The sequence below is a fragment of the Plectropomus leopardus genome, chromosome 9 (genome assembly GCF_026936395.1).
Source record: "Plectropomus leopardus strain MGB_pleo_1.0 chromosome 9, ASM2693639v1, whole genome shotgun sequence".
Taxonomy (NCBI): Eukaryota; Metazoa; Chordata; class Actinopteri; order Perciformes; family Serranidae; genus Plectropomus; species Plectropomus leopardus.
In genome coordinates, this window is record NC_142184.1 from 15,527,939 (window position 1) to 15,549,036 (window position 21,098).

At 40.1% G+C, this 21,098-nt stretch overlaps 1 protein-coding gene across 2 annotated transcripts in view; it reads left to right on the plus strand.

The window, feature by feature from the left end:
* Positions 1 to 2,801: 2,801 nt before the first annotated feature.
* The window catches only part of LOC121946457 (uncharacterized), a 51,834-nt gene continuing 33,537 nt past the window's right edge, over positions 2,802 to 21,098 (plus strand). For both annotated transcript variants that reach the window (XM_088082065.1, XM_088082066.1), the window contains exons 1-2: positions 2,802 to 2,908; positions 4,347 to 4,710. The gene's annotated coding sequence lies outside the window, so the exon portion shown is untranslated. The remainder of the gene's footprint in view (positions 2,909 to 4,346; positions 4,711 to 21,098) is intronic.

Consider the following 21,098-nt stretch of genomic DNA (forward strand, 5'->3'; position numbering starts at 1 on the left):
TTTGTAAAACTTGACACATCAGAAGGTTGAACATGTTAATAAATGTAGGAGGCATTAACCAATTTGTTGTTAACAGTTGTCATGTTTTACTGTTACACATCAGGCCAGTACATGCAAGAGCTGCTAGTAGAATACATTAGTGACCATCCTGCACGTCTTACATGCATGAAGCTCATTCATTCACAACTGCATTTCTTATGAGAACATGTTTTCTGAATGTGTGCCATAAAAATGCCTGTGCGTGTGTATGTGGGTTGGTGGGTGGGTGGGAGAGACGGAGACTGAGAAAGAAGAGCTGAAATAAGGTCACTGTTATAGTTCTATTAGAAGCCTTGATGGAAGTTCTCCTTGTGTTCCCATTTTGCCCATTTTGCCAAACACCTCCTTATCGACTCACTCTGTGTATGCATGTGTGTGTGTGTGTGTGTGTGTGTGTGTGTGTGTGTGTGTATGTATGTGTGTGTGTGTGTGTGTGTGTCCAGAACACTTCTTTCATGACAAGTGTGTCCAGGCCCTCAGGGGCTGCTGTTCTCCACAAAGACACTAATGTGAAGTGACAGGACAGCCAGTGGTGAGCTGCTCTGAGGGGACCTGCATTGTGGAGGAGACCCAAGAGTCTGGCTAGTAGGTGGACAACAATAGAGAAAGGACCTCAAAAGGACAAGGCTTTTCTCTCTCTGAAAGCATCTTAGGCTGTCGCTTCAAGTTCCCACCCTTTCTGTCTCTCTCTGTTTCTCTTTTTCCTTCTCTGTTTCTCCTCTCACACATTTTGGCGCTCAAACACCCCAGTGAAAACGCAGTCTGTTTCACTACTATCTAACAGCCAATTCCTCATTTGTGAGGCTGAAGGAGAGATGACAGCAAAATAGATTGTATCCTTTCTCACACTTACAGACGCCTGAATGACTCCCCAAATAATAGTGGTGAAACGGTAATTTGCTTACACCACAGGCCAATAAAAGATGCCATTATGCAGGCTGAAATACTGTACGTCACCTGGGGAGCAGCTGTACAACAGAGATGACAGAATATTCAGCACTGGGTCACCAAACACCCACTCATACATCATAACGTAACCTTAAATAAGCTAAATAAGCTGTTCTCTTCAGCTCTACAGAAAATTTATCAACACAAACTACCCTACATAGCTGGAAATTACAGCCACCACTGGCTGTCCCACAAGCTGAATGCTTTCTTTATTTAGGCCCATGCTCATAAAAGTTTAAGATTATGCATGTGCCCTTGGAGGCAGAGTCTCATCTGATTTTTCTTCACTATTTTGCCATGAAGAAAGTTCCAGACTCCACGAAGAATAAATACAGAGGCTATTATGAGGAGCATGTCAATAATTTATAATGGGATTATGCTTTGGTGAAGAAATACTGGTCCCCAGAATCACTTTCTAGCAGCTGATGTTATTTTAAAGCTGGCCGCTTGGAGGCACTCGCCTGTGAGGTCGCTTTTAATTGAATGGGTGCCTTCACAGGTGCATCAAGCCAGAAACAAGCTAGGAAAACACAGGAAATAAGGTAGATTTCCTTCTAAATAAAAGCATATCATTAGTTGGATGCCCCTGTACTGTAAATATAAACTGTTGTACAACTTCAATAATTATGTTTTTGAATGTATTTGATCCACTAAAAAGCCTGACACAAACACCATCTAGCTTAGGGTGATTAGCTTAGGTAATTTGTGACGCTTTTTTTAGGTAAAATGGGACAGCTGGTAAGGTAAAATCAGACAATTATGTTTGCTTGTTTGGTACCGTTACGTTAGAAAAATATGCCATTTTAGCTTTTTTTCCCATTTTACTTGAATGCACTAAGTACTCAATCAAACCCCTTTCCCATAAAAAGTAAAGAGTGTCGTGAAAATATTTTGACTATAATAAAACAGTTAATAAACCATTTTTGTTGTTATACTCTTATTGTTTTAGTTGAAGGACTCTTACTTCCAAAGAGTAAAAATCTAACTAGTCGAATTTTACTTAATATTCCACATTACCTGGCTTCATCCTATATGTAGTCCATGGTGCACAAGTTGGATATAAAAAAAACTGAGAAATCAGAGCAAAAATCTCCCTGAAACAGAGAAGCTGAGAAGTTGGGGCATGTATGAGGTGGTTCAGGCAGGGAAAACTTGTAGGAGGAGGAGGAGGCTTTTTTGTTGGAGCATGGATTACAGCACCGCAGCAGGTAATTCTTAGCTCAACTGATGAAAATAACAAAATAGAAATAGTGTTTCTTCATATCAGATGAGAATGTAACCTACATATTAATGTTAGATATTTCTCAATGTCCCCAAAATACTCAGGACTTCTACATAGATTATTTTGAGCAGGAGAACTGGATTATATGTAGGCCTAAGGGACTGTACTATTTTTTTAAATAAGCATAGTGGGTTGGCTTGACTGTGACTTCTTTTAATCTCATGACCATTCCCTGAATTATAAATATTTTTTCCTTGAGCCTCCTTGACTGACTGGGGGAAAGACATAACCTTACCTCCACCATAAAAACCATACTTTATTGTCTGTGGTTGTAATAAATGGTGTGAGATTTTTGTGTAAAACATGCCTTTCATCAAACCCACTGAGGGTTTGATGAAGTTAAATCTTACAACAGAACTCCATCCCCAGTTCTTTTAAGACATAAATAACGAACAGTCCCTAAAATGAGGTTACACCAATATCATCCAAAATCCATAGTAAGCAAGTATAAATACTAAAGGGCACAAATACTCAAAACATATTTTTGGGGTGGTATAAATTACTGTTGCTAACGTGTTGGCAAAAAGACGAACGTTAACTAAAGCTAATGCGAACGCTAGCTAGCACAAACAACAACACTTACCTACCTGTGGACTCAGCTTTCTCCGGAAATGGTGATTCTTAGTCCAACCTTCTCAGGTATTTAAGTCTTCGTTTGGTCTATGAAGAGTTAAAATCAGGTCTCGATCCGTCTGGTTCTTGTTTGCTTTGTAATTGTAGTAACTTTACTTAAACTCCCCGTTTCATACTGCTCGAGCTTGTAACGTTAGCAAACAGCAAGCTAGCTTGTGTTAGCAGTTACCGACAAGCTAACTACCGTTGAACAGTTCTTTGCATTGAATGGTCTGTTATTTATTTCATGTATTTTGTATAGACACGGAAATATTGCGATAGATATTATTAGCCGAACGCGTTGTTATTTATTCGTATAAGCCTTAATGGAAACAGCGAAAGCTAGCATGTTTAAATGTTAGCTTTTTCAGGTGCATATATATGATGTAACAGTTTCATATTGCGATGATGTGATTGGAGCAACATCACTTTTCTTGTGCTGCTATTTGAAGTATTTAAGTGTGAACCCTGAGCAGCTTGGTAAGAAATGTCTCACAAATAATAGAATCATTTTATAAAGACAGGAGAAAAGTGAAAAAAGCTAGAGGAAAACTGTATTTACATATTTAAAATTATGTTTCAAAATTATTATTTTTAGGCACTTTTCCCAGGCCGTTTTGTATTCTTTTAGATAGCGTTTCTTTGTTGAAAAGGGAAATAAAAAATAATTCATGTAATTTTCTTGTTCATATTTTAGGATAAATGGTTTTGTTTTAGCCAAACGCGAATAATTTTGTTCCAGTTCGTAATTTTTTAGAAATAACAGAAACATCACTTTTCTTGTGCTGCTTTCACATGCCTTTTACAAGTATTTAAATACTTTAAACCTGAGCAAATTGATAATTTTTTTTTCCTCCAAAACATGAGGAGAAAAGGTGAATAGGCAACTTGGTGAGAAATGTTCCACAAATTAATAGATTTTTTAAAATTATTTATAGGAACCATATCTAGGGGAAAAATGGAAAAAGCAAGGGCAAAACTATATTTATAACTTTTAACATTTAAATTTCTGTTACAAAATTATTATAATTTCTGGGCACTTTTTTTTTTTTAATTAAAAAAATACTAACCAATTAATTTAATATATATATATATATATATATATATATATATATGTGTGTGTGTGTGTGTGTGTGTGTGTGTATAATTATGACATATTTAAAATTATGCAAAAATTATTATGATTTTTAGGTACTTTTCCTGGGCCATTTCCTTCTTATTATTTTGCTTATAACCTTTTATTCTTTAAAAAAAAAAACCCAAAACAAATAAAACATAATTTTCTGGTATATTTGTTGTACTTTTTACTAATTTCTTGCTAATTGTTGGTACATTTTTTCTTTCTTTGCTCCCATGTTTTTGAAAGAAATCGAGTCATTTTGCCCAGGTTGCAAATGGTTAATGAATGTTTTATTTTGAAAGCTCTTACCGGAAGCCAGTGTTGTTATTCTGTCTGCTTTGACAGTGGCTTCAGTCACATGGTGCTGCCTTACCGAGAGCTGATGGAGCCAGATGAGAAAGGCAGGAGGCGAGCCCCTCCGGTTGCGCGTCAGCATCCCCTCAAATAGGAATCCGCTGCTGTCACTTCTGCTCTACATACTGAGAGACGGGCGACTGTAACCCCGAAACAACAATCTACAGGCGAATCTCACTTGGCATGCAGCTGTTTTTGCATGTGATGCCAAAGAAGAGGAGTCAGGGGAGGCTGTGAGGAGGCTGGAGCTTTGCAAAGAATGATAGTGAGGATCAAGGCGCGCTGTCCCAGGAGAACTCATCTGAAGAGCTGGCCTCGAGAGACCGGGATGCTCCTCTAACGCACCGGTGGGCGAGTGAGTACAACAAATCCGACCTGCCTGTCTTTCTTTTTGGTTCCACTTTGGTGACATCTGGGTAGTTTTTGTACCTTGTCCCTCTTTATCGCCTCTGAATTATTCCCTCCTCGATCCCACCTGTCTGATCAATCATTCATAGGCTTCTTAGTAAAGTGCAGCATAACCGGTTGGTCAGCGATGTGTGAAAGTTGCCTTGCTTATTTGGAAATGGTGCACTTTCCCCCTTTGCGCACACCCGTAACTTAATGCATGCACGCATCAAGGTTTAATATCATGCAGTGCATTCCACTGGATGATTAGGGGGTCGATCATGTTCCCTTTAAAGTTTTGATTAGAGTGAACATGTGTTGCACACTGCGGCCACTGTGTCGGTGCAAGGCTAATTAATAAAGCCTTTGTGAGGGGCTCTCCTATCACAGGCACTCATCATTAATCCGCTGATGGCCCGGAGGGCGTGGGTTGCTGTACGTGATGATAAGAGAAAGGCACCAGTCCTACTTACACAGCAGGGCTGATTAATTATGGACTCAGAACTGATGAACTCAGAGACTGTAAGGTGCACAAGAGACAGACATGTCAGAAACAGAGGCTTTTTATATCAATTTCATTGGTCATTTTCACCATTGATAGATGACATTGATGATGATTTTTTTTTTTTTTTACCAAAATACAAGTTCCGTCTGTTAAAATACACAATTGTTTTGAATCAAGCTTTAAATGACATGAATACTAAGTGATAAAGAAATCAGTTTTAATCCTTGCCACAAGTATAAATCTAAATTAGTTTGTAATGATTTTCTCACCTGTAATAGTCTTCAGAGTGAAGCGCTCACTGCTGCATGTGTGGGTGTGGGTGTGAGTAGAACTTCTCCAGCAGGCTCAGTGCATGTAGATGAATGAAATCCACTTACTATGCAGCAAGGGTTTCCATCTCCAGTGTGTGTGTGTGGGTGAGTGTGCCTATGTGTGTGTGTATTTCACCTCATTACACTCATTGTGTTGACTTAAGCAGGAGGGTCACCCCTGAGGCCCGTTCTCCTGCCTTATTGAGGAGTGATGCCCTGAATTACACCACGCTGGTGCTGATTGCGGGAGCACAGGAGCACGCTGGGGGAAGCATTTTGACTTAAGTTCACGACTGTTATTTGACCGAAGCGTCACATATGAGTGCAATGTATGTTTCCTTGCACAGATAAGTCAGCGCATTACACAATCAACAGTATGAAGACCCCCCCTCACTCAATACAAGTGCGTTTCATTGAGAGGTGCTTAACTCCTGGATCTCGTATATTTCAAATTTGCGATGGAGCTCCAGCTCTGGTTCGAATTCTGGGCAATTATGTTCGCAGGCAGCCCACGCACACTTTGTACAGGAGCTCCTCTATTCTTGGTTGTTCTACAAACTGACAAAAAAACTCTCTCCCTTACAGCCTGTGTACTGCATTTCTCCTGAGGCGTTCTCAATATTCTCCCTGTGTATGTATAAAACATCAAGAATGTCGAACTGCAGGCGCGGGGCCGAGCACTTTAAGGCAGAGTCAGCCTTCTGTGGAGGGTGACAGAACAGTCAGATGGCCCCCACAGGGCAGAGAACAATTCCTGCTGCTGATGCACCCAAGGCGACAGGACTGGAGCGCTCCTTCCTCCTCCCTCCTCCCTCCTTCTGCTCTCATCCACCTTCCATCCCATCATCCCTTCCCACCTTCATCTCGTAGAAATAAACACACTCTCTCGGGTTCACTCGCACACCTGCACCATGGCTCCTGTGCTCTGTCTACCTCCCCTTCGTCTCCTACTCAAACATGCATGCACAAATGAAACATATATCGTCTCCTACATAAACACACATGCAGATGTGTGCCTAAAGAGTAATATTTATGAGCGGCCGTTCAGGTCATAAATCACATCTGCTCTCACACACAGCATCACTTTACTTTCCCCCACGCATTTGCATACGGTCATACATCCACAAGCATGCTTTTTTGCCATTTTATTAGGTACATTTGTACAATCTAATATAGCTGTTCTGCCATAAAATCTGCTTTTATGATGCCCATAATGTTTTTTACAATATGTTTTACCATTGAGATTGTGGTTAGTGGCGGTTTAATACTTGACAGGATCATATTGGGAGGGGTTTCTAAGATTTTGCCCCCTTCATTTATGTAAATAGGGAGAGCAATAGAAAAACTTCAAAACTTTAATGTAGCCCAGTAAAGCACTACTTTTTAGCCTTTTGAAACCTGACCAAATAGGCTTGATTTCCTTAAAAAATCGGGAAAGAGAGCGATGAGCAACTCCACAAAAAATGGCGTAAAAATTTGCAAGAACTTGAAGTTAAAATAGGTTAAAAAAAAAAGGAAAAAAGGAAAGAAAAGTAAAAAAAAAACAATGACAAGAAAATGACCTTGAGAAAATTCTAAAAAAAAAAAAAAAAAAAAAAAGTTTGTGTGGGACGTTTCTTGCAATTTTCTCTGATTTCAGACGTTTAAATGGTAGTGAAAGGTGTCTGAGTGCGGCACAAGAAAACTGACGTCGATTCAGGTGTTAAGGGGTTAAAAATGGCTTTACTCACTTCACTCACTTTGTTCACTTTACTGATTTCCAATATTGTCAACAAGACTGAACATTATACCCTTAGTAAGAGGATAGTATATGGCAGAGCTGTTGAATTGAATTGCTATGATTTGTGCAGGCGTACCTAATAAAGTGGCCATTGAGTGTAAATAGCCTAAACACATACAGTTATACTCTAAAGTCATATGATACCCTCAACATGTTCAGACTATAGACTGTATATAAAGATGTCAAATATTTCTCCACTTCCTCCTACTGTACATAATGTAGCCGAAATATCTCAGGTATGGCCCTGCTGCCATCTTGTGATGTTGACATCATTTGGAGCCAGAGTCTGTGCATTAGAGGTCTCAGCAATATCAAATTCCTGCGCATACACAATCGCAAACAGCAAAAATGATTGTGAGTACATCGATTGACAAATGCAGCTGTCAATCATTAATAATCAATCAATCATTTCTTTATCGTCATGTGACAAATTTTACAAAAGGCAAATTCACACAAAGCCGTTGAAGTTAATCTCTTTTACACACACCTCACAGATGTAATCAGAAGGGGTCATAGTGCTTGGTCAGCCATAGTATGGTGACCCTGGAGCAGTTTGTGGGGTTTGGTGCCTTGCTAAAGGGCACCTTGGCAGCACCCAGGAGGCAGGTTTGCAGGTTCAACCAGCAACCCTTCAGTTTCCAAGACAAGTTCCCAAAGACTTCTGGTGCAATCATGACATTTAACCTCCTTTTTATGGCATCAAATAACTAATTAAAACCAAACTGAACACACGTCAGCATGACAAGAGCTACCTTCAATGACAGAAAGCATCTTTGGGAAAATGTATTTGACGTGTACTTTGAGTTTAAAGTTTGACCCATTTCCCATCTGCTAAGATGGAGGGGGCAGGGTTTATGACCTATACTGCAGCCAGGGTAGGATCGAGACGTTTTGGATTCATTTTTGGGAAGCTCTCATGCCGCACATGATTATGTTCTGTCTATTGTTCAGACTGAGAGTTATTTTTAGAGGCAGTGCAATTGCATACAAAAAATCAATGGAAAGGTGCAAGTCGAAGCGAACAAACACTGTTTGCGGCGTGATACAGAAACAAGAAAAAAAAGGAGCGAAAGTGGAGGAAATTAACAGAAAGAAATGGGGTTTCTGGTATGTTTTGAAGGGATACTTCACTGATTTTCAAACAGCTTTATATTAAAATAGTTTGGGAGGTATGTGTAGATGATCTGTGGTAACCCCCCCCCCCATCCCACGTGTAAATTACATCATTTGAAGGAGTTTCGCTGCATCTTGGGCTGTTGCTCAAACTACAGGCTGTGCTTACACATTTTTGTATTGCTCACCAGCTGCTGCCAACTCTGCCGCTGCTACTGTGTAATCAAAGTGTATATAGTAGATCAAGAGACCCACCCGGCCCTCTCTCTGTCTCTCAAACTCGGACCGAAATCTGATCAAATGGTAAAACTAGGCAGTACTGATCAAATATAAATCAAGATTATGTTACTGCACTGCCTTTTTCTCACCAAAAATGTTTTCAGAAATGCATTTTAATGCCCTGTTTCGCCATAATGGCGAGAGTTTGTGAATAGGCAATGGGCGCCACGCTGCTTCCTGCACAGCGGAAACAGATGCTGAAAAAACTGAGATCAAACAGTAAAACTAAGCAGTGCAGATCAAATAGACACAGATCCAGCCAGCCGTCATTGTTTCACACGGGCCAGTCCACATTACGTCAGGTGCGTAGCATTTTGGTAGTTGTAGGATTTCTCCCTCTTGACCCCTTTTTCTCTGTTTTCTCTGGTCATGTAGCACCAGTTGAAAAAATATTTTCGTCTTTCTGCTGCAGAGACTGACTTGTTTTATGTGAGGGCCTTCTTTATATTGGTGAAATACTTTTTTAAGGTCAATCGGATTGTCACACAAGGCTCCCTCTGTGCGCACATAGTCAATGCGTAGATTGATAGCCAGCAAATGTACAGACGCTACTCTGGGTGTTTTGGGCAATTTTACAGGGATAAACACAGTGGGCGAATTTTTTGTTTGATAAAGCAAGGCATAAGGCAGACTGTACTGCAAGAGAAAAATATATCCTTTGAGTTATTGAGAACAGTGGTATGTGTAAAACAGAGTGACATAGTTCTGTATCTAAGAGGAAATGACAGTATATGTTATATAGAATAGCTGTGTGAAAGAGAGTTTGAGTTCCTGGTTGACTTATGGCCCTTAATGCCATGAAATGGAGAAGGTAACAATCAGACTATTCATGGTGCAGATGACCTTGCTATTGTTCCAGCAAAGCCTGCTGAATTTAAAGTTGTCCTTAAATGTTCTGTGGTTCAATTTAAATTCTCCTTGAAGCTTTAACATAGCTTGAAATACCATTTAGTATGTACAGGCTTTTTTCTTTTTAGGCCAATCAGTAACTGAGATATTTTTGTGGAGATGCTCATCGCTTTCCTGTCCAATGAAACTACCTTCATTTTCAATGAACGCCAATATTTCCCATCTCATTCTCTCACACACAAAGTCATTCCCTTTCTTTCATACAGTGCACACATTATAAATACACATTATATAGTGAGTCTGTACGGTGGTGTGTCCATGAGTGAGAATTTCAAGAGAGCACAGCAGCTCATAGTTATTTGAGGTTTTGAAAATGTCAGTCATTGTCTGAGGCCTTCGCTTGTTAAAAGGTGCAAAAGTATGATGCGAGCTCCACAGATCACGGAGCAAATGGTCCGTGAATCCTCAAAGTGTGTATGCACACATGTGTGTGCATGTCAGCTGTGTGCATAATAGCTCAGGGATCGGGGGGCCGTAGATTGGCCAGTCAGCCAGACAGATGTGCCCTCTCCTGGACTTGGATTGTGGGGCCTCGAACTGGCCTGCCACCCAGCATTAGTGCCATGGATCCGTGACCAAAGGGCTCAGGGCACCAAAACTCACTGTCTGCATAAAATGCTCTCAATTATTAATGCCGTGTATAGGGCAATAAGAGGCATTGCAGAAGCCGAGGGAGGAAACAAGGAAATGGGCACTGAGGGAAGAAAGAAAAGGGATGACAAGCAGATAAAAGTGGAATAAATGAATGAAAAGTTTCTTTTTTACTCCTTTGTCATCACAGTTGACATCAAGCACAATACCACATTTAAACAAAATGAGATCACCATAGCAACAAGAGATCAAGAAAGTGATGCTGCAGCACATTATTGATATTCTCAGTTGCTCTCTTTTTAGAGACATGAAAAGAAAAAAGACATTGACCAGTTAGACCTTCATCTTTTTCACACAGATCTCAAAGATCACACCCATTATTGTGTCATGTGTACAGATGTTTCACTTATACAGAATCCCCCCTCATTAATTGTTGAGTGCACGGGTAGTTTAGTATCCGTCATCTCAGTGTACACTAAATACATTTCAGGCTGGGTTCAGCATTGCAGTAGCTTGCCATTAGCGTAGCAGCACTGTAATTGTATTGATTCATGTCTCAGCAGCATTACAGCATAAAGTCCCTGAACACAACTATATACAACACAATAAATAAAGCAGCAAAGTAAAAACAGTGAAAACACAGATATTCTGTTAACTTCCTATTATGTCTCGTGAAACAATCATGATACGAGAATATGCTTGTTCCCAACAATGCTGCTCCATTACTACGCATAGATGATATACTCCATCCTCTGTTCCACATTTAGAAGCACGTGAATGGAGAGAAAACATGCTCCTTTCCTGAAGCTTGTGTCAGCTTTTGGTGCTTTATTAGCTAGAAATGTACAACAGTGCGACCATGTGCATCTGCTTGTATGCACATTTGTTTTATCACCATACGTCTTGCAGTCACAAGGATGTTTAAACTTCTTATCAACAGATTTTTGAGAGTTTGAAAGCCTTTTCAAGGTCTTAGCATCAGGTGCAGTTTGAGCTTGGAATAGTAGTCCTTGAAGTATTGAAATATTCCTTCAACCCTCGACTCACATGTAGTTTTAGAAGTGCTCTTTGATTTATTAGCCTTCTTGCACTGGTGTATAAAAACCTCCTTCGTGTGTGTGTGGCTGTTCATCGTTCATCATGGTCACTGTCACCTGTGCTCTTTCTTTTTTATATTCCAAACCAGTGTTGCCACTGTATATTGATGTGTCTTTCCATTTTTTATAAATTTTTTCATACAAAAGAACGTATTTTGTTTGTGTTCTTCAACAAAAAACAAAACGTTATGTCTGGCTATAGTTTATACTGCGTTTGCATGGAATCAGATGGATTGTAGACGGAGTGTAAAATTGTGTCAGGCTAGTAGAGAATACCTGCAACGATAAAAATAGATAGCATTGCCAATTGTTGTAAAAATATTTTAACTTTTTGCCATCCTCCACAATGTAATTTAAAACAGAATATTGTGTAACTGCTTCATACAGGGCAAAAACACAGGGAATGCAGACAATTACTGGAAATATTGCATGAAATAATAAACACAAAGTTGTTTTGTTTCAATTTTTTTATTCCAATCCCTGTAAACAATGCAGAATCACTATCCCAAAATATTGTCATGCATGTTTTGTTTCGCCATCCTGCCATTCTGTGTGTTTGTATTTCCTTTACCATCCAGAGATTGTTTTCCATCTACTGTCTGCCTGATTCCATGTCAATGCAGCATCAGGAAATACAATTGCAACTCAGGAAATAGGTTAAAAAGCATTTTTTTAAAAATATTTTTCCAATCAGATGGTTCGAGAAGTCTTTAAGAATTCGAATAAATGCCAAAACAGAAGTAAAAGTTACTAAGGACCACAGATTGTATAAAAGAAATGGACAGCCAATGTGATGTCGCCCATTGGTTTGTAGACGTCCATTTTGACGTTTTGAGTTTGGCATTTGGCAGTTGCCGTATTAATTTTTTGGAGTTAGAAGTGACCATATTTGGACTTCGTTTTGAAAGCAGTTAAGCCTGATAAGCCCCTGATGATGAAGCACATCCACATTGGCTTCACATTTTTCAGACCAGGAGATCATTTCTTGGTAAAGACCTTCTAGAATTTTTAATCATCACTGGTTATTTTTTTTATTTTGGAAAATTGGATGCTTGACCATATGGCTTAAACGGTGATATATGAGAAACACAAACTGGAGCTTTACCACTCTCAAAAATAAATTCAGTGTAACTGTGGCTGCCAGAATACCGAGTGAGGATCCCGTGTCTGAAAAGTCAAAGTCAATAAAAGATGGAGATGTACTGACCAGCACAACTTTGCCACACAATTCTGAATAATGTCAAATCAATCTTTTTATTGACCTTTTTAGTGACCTTTTTCCCTGGCCCTTTGAATGCACAACAACATGACCGCAGTTTGCTGCTGTTGGCTGATGGAGTCTACCACTCAGTGCCTCACTGAGAAAGCCTCACGGCTACAGCAGGCTCGTCTGTATCTCTGCTTTAAAAAAAAAGGGGGGGGGGGGACGGTTTTGTTTTTCATTCTTAAACTTTGTCATTTCTTGTAGGCGGAGAAGTGTTTAATACCAACAGCAGTTTAGTCTGCGCAAATAGAGCAAATCATCTGAGTCTCATTAGTGGGGACGGGACGCACTTATCTGCTTTGTGTTTTTTTCCGCCGTTAGATCGGCATACTTTAACATAAAAATATCTCCTGCTCTTGCTTTAAGGAAGGGGGGAGAACTACATAACATGGAGCAAATTTAATATCAGATTCCTTCTAAATACACAAAGTGGCAACCAACCAGAGTATGTACTCATAATGCACCTAAAACCGCTGCCATCAAGCAGCAAACACAACTGCAGTTTGTAATGGGTCTATTGCATCAGCACACAGAGATAATTGAATGATGCCATCATGTGCAGCAGCTAGATTGCAGTATGAAAACCCTCCTGTGAGTGAACATCTCAGCAAGAAATAATACAAAAAGTAACTTTCTACTGGGGCTGCTTGATTATACCAAAAATCCTGATAAAAAATATTTTAGTCAGTACTGAGATCATAATCATTTTACATTATTACTCATTGACCAACTCATTGATCTTGATCTCATAACATTGGCTTTAGGTTACCTAAAAACGTGCCACAGGCTGGCTGAGAATGAGTTCTGGCTTTTAGTAGGGTGTGTGCAGTTTCTTAAAAAGTCTAAAAATGAAATTTGCGTGGTTTAGTTACAGATCTTCAAACCTACCACTGAACCTGGCACTTTTTACTTTTGACTGGCACTTACCTGTTGACAAATCTTGATCCAATGACCTTATTCCTCTATAAAACCTGCCTCTTCATACCTTTGTACTTACCCGCAGTGCTCGAAAAAAAGGCTATTTATCCAACAATATGTCTAAAATTTGGTTTAAATTATCTTGAAAGTGCAATGAAAAGCATTCATTTTTAGTGTCCAATACCTATAGACACTCTGGGAGGGGTGAAAACACACTGCTGTAAAGGAAAGGAGAGTGCTGGATTTATAACACATGACAAGACAAGAGCCTCATAATGTCACGGTGTACGGCATAAAAATTGTTTTATCTTGATTATCTTGTTTAATATCGTTGGAAGCCAAATTTGTAAAAGAAGTAATCTGATTAATCACCCCTACTTTCTTCTTATAGTCACACAACTTTGATGGAGTTATTATGCAAAATGTGGTTGGTATGCATGAATTCATAGGATTTCAAGGGGGATGCAGGGGACATGCCCCCCTCAATATTTAGAAAATGTGCATTTGTTTTTGTGAAAAAAATTCACCAGGGTTTAGGAAATGTCATGTTTTACAACTCAAAATTTTGCGGGGGAGGACCCAAACCCCCTGTTTCATATTTGCCACACCCTGAAATGTTGAAAGGAAACTTGCACGCTTATATTAAGTATTCTAATGCAGTTTGGATCATTTTTCTGTGGCTGAATGAATGTTACTGTGAGGTGATGAACTGATTATTATGCCAGTCATGAGTGTATGTTTAGCTGTGTTGTGCATGTATGTGTGTTTCTACACCTTCCTTTTGCATCTGTTAGCATTAGCATATTAACAGTATGCATACATTTGTGTTACGGCTAATTGGCAACGCAGCAATACTATTAACATGAATATGAGGTGTGTCACTCTGCCATAAATGCCTCTTCCTGTCTGAGATTCAGACAGCCAGTGTCAGCACGGTGAGCGCTGATGGGCGAGTTCACCTTTGCAACAGTAGCTGTTTATTGATTCCTCTGACAGTCGCACAGGTGTTAGCGATGGAACATCAGCCTCTGCACTCAAAGAGCGCGAGGACAGCGGGGCATTCATGCTGACTGGTGTGTTATTTATTCATTAACAGGCGGTTTGCTCTTCAGCTCTGCCTCAGAGGACCATTTTCACCTGTTTCACCTCCTGAGGTTTGAGATAGCGCTGCATCTGGTATCAGATCTGTCTCAGGTGTGCAGGATCACACAAATGCACACATACACAGTAGCATCCACATCACCCCCTCCATGCCGAGTATGAATGAGTGAGACTGTAGGGACAGTGAAAGCCGGAGGAGGAATGAAGGGTGGAGTCGGGGGCTCCAGGGACTGTGGCAAGGCAGATCCTATATTGATTGGTTTAGTAAGAGAATCCTCGGGCTTTTAGTGGTGCTGCTTAATAAGAGTGGCTTGTGGAAAGAGATATCACATCAGCTGAACTGCACTTGGGAGGCTGCCTTCGGCTTTTAGGAATAGTTCACAGCTAAATCAAAACATAAGCAAAGGGGGGGCTAATCCGTTTAGATCATGGTTTTTAGCAACAACTTTCAAGATTAGGAAATATCTCTTTACACAAGGATACGTTGCCTTGACATTCTCTTTTCAAAAGCAAAACAAAGGTCATAAACTTTTGCTGCACACTGTCACAGGTGTGTGATCACCCCCGCCCCCATATTGAAACCTAAGCAGCCTAAACTATGCGTGTACCTATTACACAGCACGTACTCAGATCACACAAAACAGCTTGCAGTGGGTATGTGCGCTTGTCACAGCATGAATGTTGTGGTTTTTTGCATTGACATAGTCTTTTTTTTTTTTTTTTTTTTTTGCAGCCTGTACCTTATCTGTCTATCTTGGTGTTAAGTCAAGAGCCTGGCTTCAGAGAAACACTGAGCTATTTTAGGAGGCAGCAGATTGTGTTAAGCGAGGAAGTGAAGTGACACAACTGGGGTTGAGATTTCTCGGTGCCTGAAAACCTTGAAAATATCTTTATTTAGTGCTCTGCTCCCCCGACATCTTGCAGATTGCACCTAGCTAACATCAGATAATGGGTAGCTGTGGAAGCAAGCAGCACATCAAAGCCTGAGGATGCACAACCACATTATTCTTTTACTTTTTAATGTAAAATGACATCTGTTATCTCTATACCTGGGTCACTTTAATTCTTTTGTAACTGCTGCGAAAAATATATTTTTGTCATAGTTTTGACATTTTCGTACATAGATTATTAAATTTGAAAAGTGTTACAAACTAATAAAACTTTGAAGAATGTGGGACATATGATGCTTTGTGTGTGTATAGTGCTGAGAGAAAGGCTGGGACTATTTTGGGCTGTTTTTGATGATTTAATTTTATTATTTATGTATTCACCTCCACATGAAAGAGAGCTAGAGTCCCAAGTGGTCTCTTTTTTTTTCTCTCTCACACACTTTCCTTCTCTTTCATGAAAACACACGCACACACACACACACACACACACACACACACACACACATCCATATTTATTTAGCCGTTTGTGACCATTTTCATCATCTGATCATTTTCACTGCTGATCATTTGCAGCACTTTTTGTATTTTATTTAATGGGACCTGCACACATCCACCCTCTGTCAGAATTGAGCCGATGCAGTGAGTATCAATGTAATCTGACACATTTGTGTGTGTATGTGCAGCTCATTGTGTTTGCATGTGCTTGCACTTGTTTAACGAAAGCACCTGCTGCGTTTGTCCTCTTCATTCACCCGACGGATCAATAGCAAGCTGGGTCTGTCAGCGTGGTAGCTGTCATGGAATCTCTGCTAACCCAATTAACCAAACCGTGCACTAACCCAATTAGCTGAGCCCCTGCAATATATTAACCCGATTCACACTGCCACACATACACACATCTCACTGGCATCAAAAAATGCAAGGCCAGCAGGTCAAACGCAGAGTGAAGTCACAACTGATATGATTTGCTACTTCCATACTGAGCAGCAATGCCTGTAAAATATTAATGTAATGACATTTTTTGTCCCTTTTATGCTTTTCTTATTGAAATCAAAACACTGTTGGGAAAACTCTAATTACTAATAAAACCACATCCCTAGTCCAACTGACTGTACCCAACCACTTTATACAGATTATGACAGTATTGAACATAAGGCCAAGTGGCTCATAGCAATGTATTTCAAGAAAGGGCTGCAACAATTAGGCTCCCAACGGATATCGCTACTGCACAGACTCCGGCTCTCAATGACGTCACCTACGTAAGATGGCAATGCCTGTATCCCAGGTATTCTAGCCTCATTTAAGTGTAGCAGGGGTAAGTGGGGGTGTGTCTTCCATCTTTATATACAGTCTATGGCACTAACATGCACTAACATGCTTGCATGGCCGGACCGTCAATCACAACAACTAACAGAGAGGCTCAGATTACAACACACACAGAGGGATCACGATTTCATTCTCTGCTCAGGACGCCATTACACCACTATATATAGCAAATAGTGGTTTGCTGGTACATTAACCCTTTGGAACCTAGATCACCATCAGTTTTGTTGATGCCTTTTACAAGCCTTTAAACCTCTGGGACCTGAGAATATTGTTTTGATTTTATTTTTAAAACACTGGAAAAAGGCAATGAACAACTTGGCAGGTGACAAGAAATTGACTTGAAAATGTTCTCTGAGGAGATTATTAGATTGTATTTTTTTAAAAAAGTGAAAAAATGTCTAGAAAACTTTATTTATAATTCCTATAATTGTGTATTTAAAGTTATGTACAGACTTTTTTTTAATCACATTCTTAAAGTAATTTTCTCATCTCTAATTTTCTCATATTTTTCGTCATTATTTTTTAAAGATTTTATTTTATTTGTTTATTTATTTTGATTATTTTCGGGTAATTACTTGTTATGTTTTATTATTTACTGCTAATTTTAGGGCCATTTCCTTTTGAGTTACTCATCGCCTTTTTGTTATATTCTTTAAGAAACCAAGGCAATTTGCTCAGGTTTTAAATGGTTAATGCACTTAATATTGTGTATAGCTTCTTTCAAGCAAGATTATTCATAAACAACTAAATGCTAGTTCACTTATGCCTGACCAAAAAAGTGCCATATTTTTTAATTTCTTGGTTTGTTTGTTGTTGGGTTTTTTCGTTGTTTGTTTTTTATGTGTGGTGCGCACATTATGTTGAAGCCTGCAGATTATATAAAGTAACTATTGAAATCACTAAAAACTTGTCCTGTTGAGTTCAACAATGGGGAAACATGCATCACCCTTCTTGGTGGCTCGCTTAAGAGCCACATTGTCAGTCAGAAATAATGAGCTATAATGAACTATCTAGAGGAATGAGACTGAATAGCATCACACTAAGAGTCAGTCAAACCACAGCACACATGCCATTGATAACATTTAACATCCTGCAACCAGTCAAATACCGTAAAATAACGATATTCTGACTAATATGATTAAGTTATGGCTTTACCTTCAGACACATGTATTTTTCAGTTAAGCAGCTGGTTTACATGAGTCATGTGTGACAGTGTCAGAGGTTGTGAGTAGTATAAGAGATGAGCGGGCGTAGTAACTCAGCAGTGGTTGTGCTAGAGTGGAGGTGTAAGGTAGGTGGCCTTGGACAAGAAGTGTAAAGAAAGGCAGCATGAGTCACCAAGAGAGGAGCCTGCACACTTCATTGAGAAGCAACCCACAGAGCTCTCTCTCCTGTCTCCTCTCCATCTGTGGTGCTGTGTAGGATAATCAGAGAGAGAGAGAGAGGGAGACTGATGGCAAACATGCATGTAGGTTAACATTTTAGAATACACCTGGGGTAATGGTTTTTCCATAAGCTGCCATTGTTGAGGCCGACCCGGCTTTTAAGACTGAATCAAATCGATGGCTTCTCCGTCTGAGGCTGGGAGGAGCAGGGCAGCCTCTCTCTGTCTGCACAGCCACGATAACACTGCTCAATGGGCACTAACCACCTTTCAAATGGAAATGGAATATCCAGTGAAAATTAGACCCAGTCATCCGGATGGTACTTAGCACTGGGCAGTGAATGGGAGATGGTAGCGTGACGGTTGAGGGGTGTGTCACGCTTTGGCTTTGTTGTGCCAGAGCTTAGCTATTTTAAAGCGACCAAGGTTCATGTTGTGCTTCATTTTTTGCAAACATTTTACACACAAACAGGAACTGTGTTGTATATTGAGGCATGTAAGATTGGATGCAAGCTTGCAAGTGCAGAGAGTGACTCACCCAAAACCACGGGGGCGTGTGCTACAGACAGTATGCTAACTTACAGTATATACTCATCAGAGTGCTGGTTCGTTCTTCTTGTGTCTCCCCCTCTCCCTCTCTCCACATCTCCTCTTCCCACCTCTCCCTCTATCGCTCTCATTAGCTCGCTTGCAAACACACACATGCACACACCAGACAAACTCAGGCTAAGGGGGGGGTTCATAAATTGCTGACATAGAGAGTGAATGCTGTGATCAGATTGAGTACTGGCTCAGTCCTGTAAAACCCCTTGGGATTGGTTTAAAATAAATCACTCATAGATTCTGTCTGCCCTAAAGATTAAAGTGGAGGGAAGTGTGTGTGAACGCATGTGTGCGTGTGTGTGTATATGATCTGTCAAAATGCGACAGCTAAGTTTGCCTGAGTGTTGCTGTGAATTTACAGTCCACAGTATGTGTCTGTGTGAGAGTTACAGACTGTAAAGCTGATGAAAAGAGCCACTGGGCGGGTGTGCTGTGGTAAATGGTTGCATGAAAGTGTCGACATGTGTAACTGCTCCAATTGGCTCTCCGGAGTCGTCCTCAGGGAAATAAGGGCAGCAGCACAAGCAGAGATAGGCTGCCACTGACAAAGAGTTATGAGTCTGTCCTATATGTGCACATTTTGATTTGTTTTTTAGTCAAGGATGGATGCCAGGAGATGCAACAAATGTACAAAATGTGCGGATTTAGAAAAAAAATCTCATATATAGTTTTGATGTATGTGCATGTAACTAGGATTGTGAAGATTTGTCTTAGTGCATGTAATTCTTTGTTTACATGTACAATGTGTGCATCCATGTCTATAGGCTATATGTGTGCAGTATGTTTGTTCAGGACTTCCCCAGGACTCCATATGGTGTCAGGGGTGATGAATGTGCTCGAGGGACAGCAGCACTTAGCAGCTGTTTGTGGAGTCACGGCAGCACACACCGAGCCACAGCCTTTACACTCTGCTGTGTAAAGGTCTGTGGCTAAGTGGGCATTTACCCATAAACCTGACACGTATCGTACAATGCACCCTCTGTGTCACTACTTCCTTCACATATCATGCCTATTCTCTCTTCTCTCCTGTGCGCCTTGTCTTTCTTTTTATTGTTGAAACAGCGGCAGAAAAAATGACAACAATGGGCCTCATGCAAGAAATGATAAACAAACACATTTTCTCTTATTTTTGCTTAAATTCACCAAGGTTTTCTCATGTTTACTCATGTCTTAGGTAAGAGAAAATTTTGTGAGTGGTCCAGAACATAAATGTCATGGCTCCACCCTCTAAAATATACATTATGTATGAGGACTTTTTCTTTTTAATAATTTTAATTATTTTGATTTATTACATTTATTTAAACCTTTTACTTTAAATACTTCCATGCATTTCCTTGAAATCACATTTACTTTGTTTAACAGTATACCTACATCAGTATCACTACTGCAGAAACTCTCCTTCTTACAACCTTTTTGCAGGCATCGCTCCAGTCTTAGCCATGTGCCAGAGTCTTTGCACACAGCACCACACCTGCCCTTATACAGGTGACTCAATGCTGAATGGCTTATGATTAACTAGGATTCAGCATTGAGCATACCTGGGTAAGAGCATATTTGGATGGTTAAGAACTTTTTGTGCATCTGGGGTTGACTTCTCTTATATTTTCCCTTACCAGAAAATTAAGAGAAACTTTAAGAGAAATTTAAGAAAATGTTGCTGCATAAGGCCTAATGTGTGATATATGTGTGAGAATAACTGCGAGTACAATAACAGACTCAAAATGCTTTAGTTTCAGACCACAGGAGCAAGGCTGCACAAGATGCTTAAAAAGCCCTCTTGTGCAGAAAAGGTTGAACGCCACGGTAGCTGAGTTTCAGTTTTGCTGGTAATTCAAAAAGTCTTTTTCTTTGTAACCATTTATTGAGCTAGAGAGGATTGGAAGGTGCACAGTTGGCTTAGGGAGAAGATAAGGGAACTAATTCCATCCCTCTTTTCCTTCTGCTCTTTGATCCTCACCTCCCGCTTCATATCTCTTTGATTGCCATGTTTATGACAGCTTCTTTTTTCCTTTTCTCCTTTTTCCTCTCTCCTCTCCTACTGTGTGGCGTGGCATGTCAGCGGTTCATCTTCTGTTGGAGGTCCTCCCGCACACGCACTCACATAAACATGCATGTGTGGAACACACTCTGAGCAAGACACACCCGCACCCCCCCTTTCCTTATAGAGGTAAAGTGAGTGCACCAGCATCCGCGATGAATAATTGAGTTATCTGGCTCTGCGCAGAAATAGCAATCTCCCCACACAAGTGTGAAAACATCACTTGCCACCGGAGACCTGGAAATTG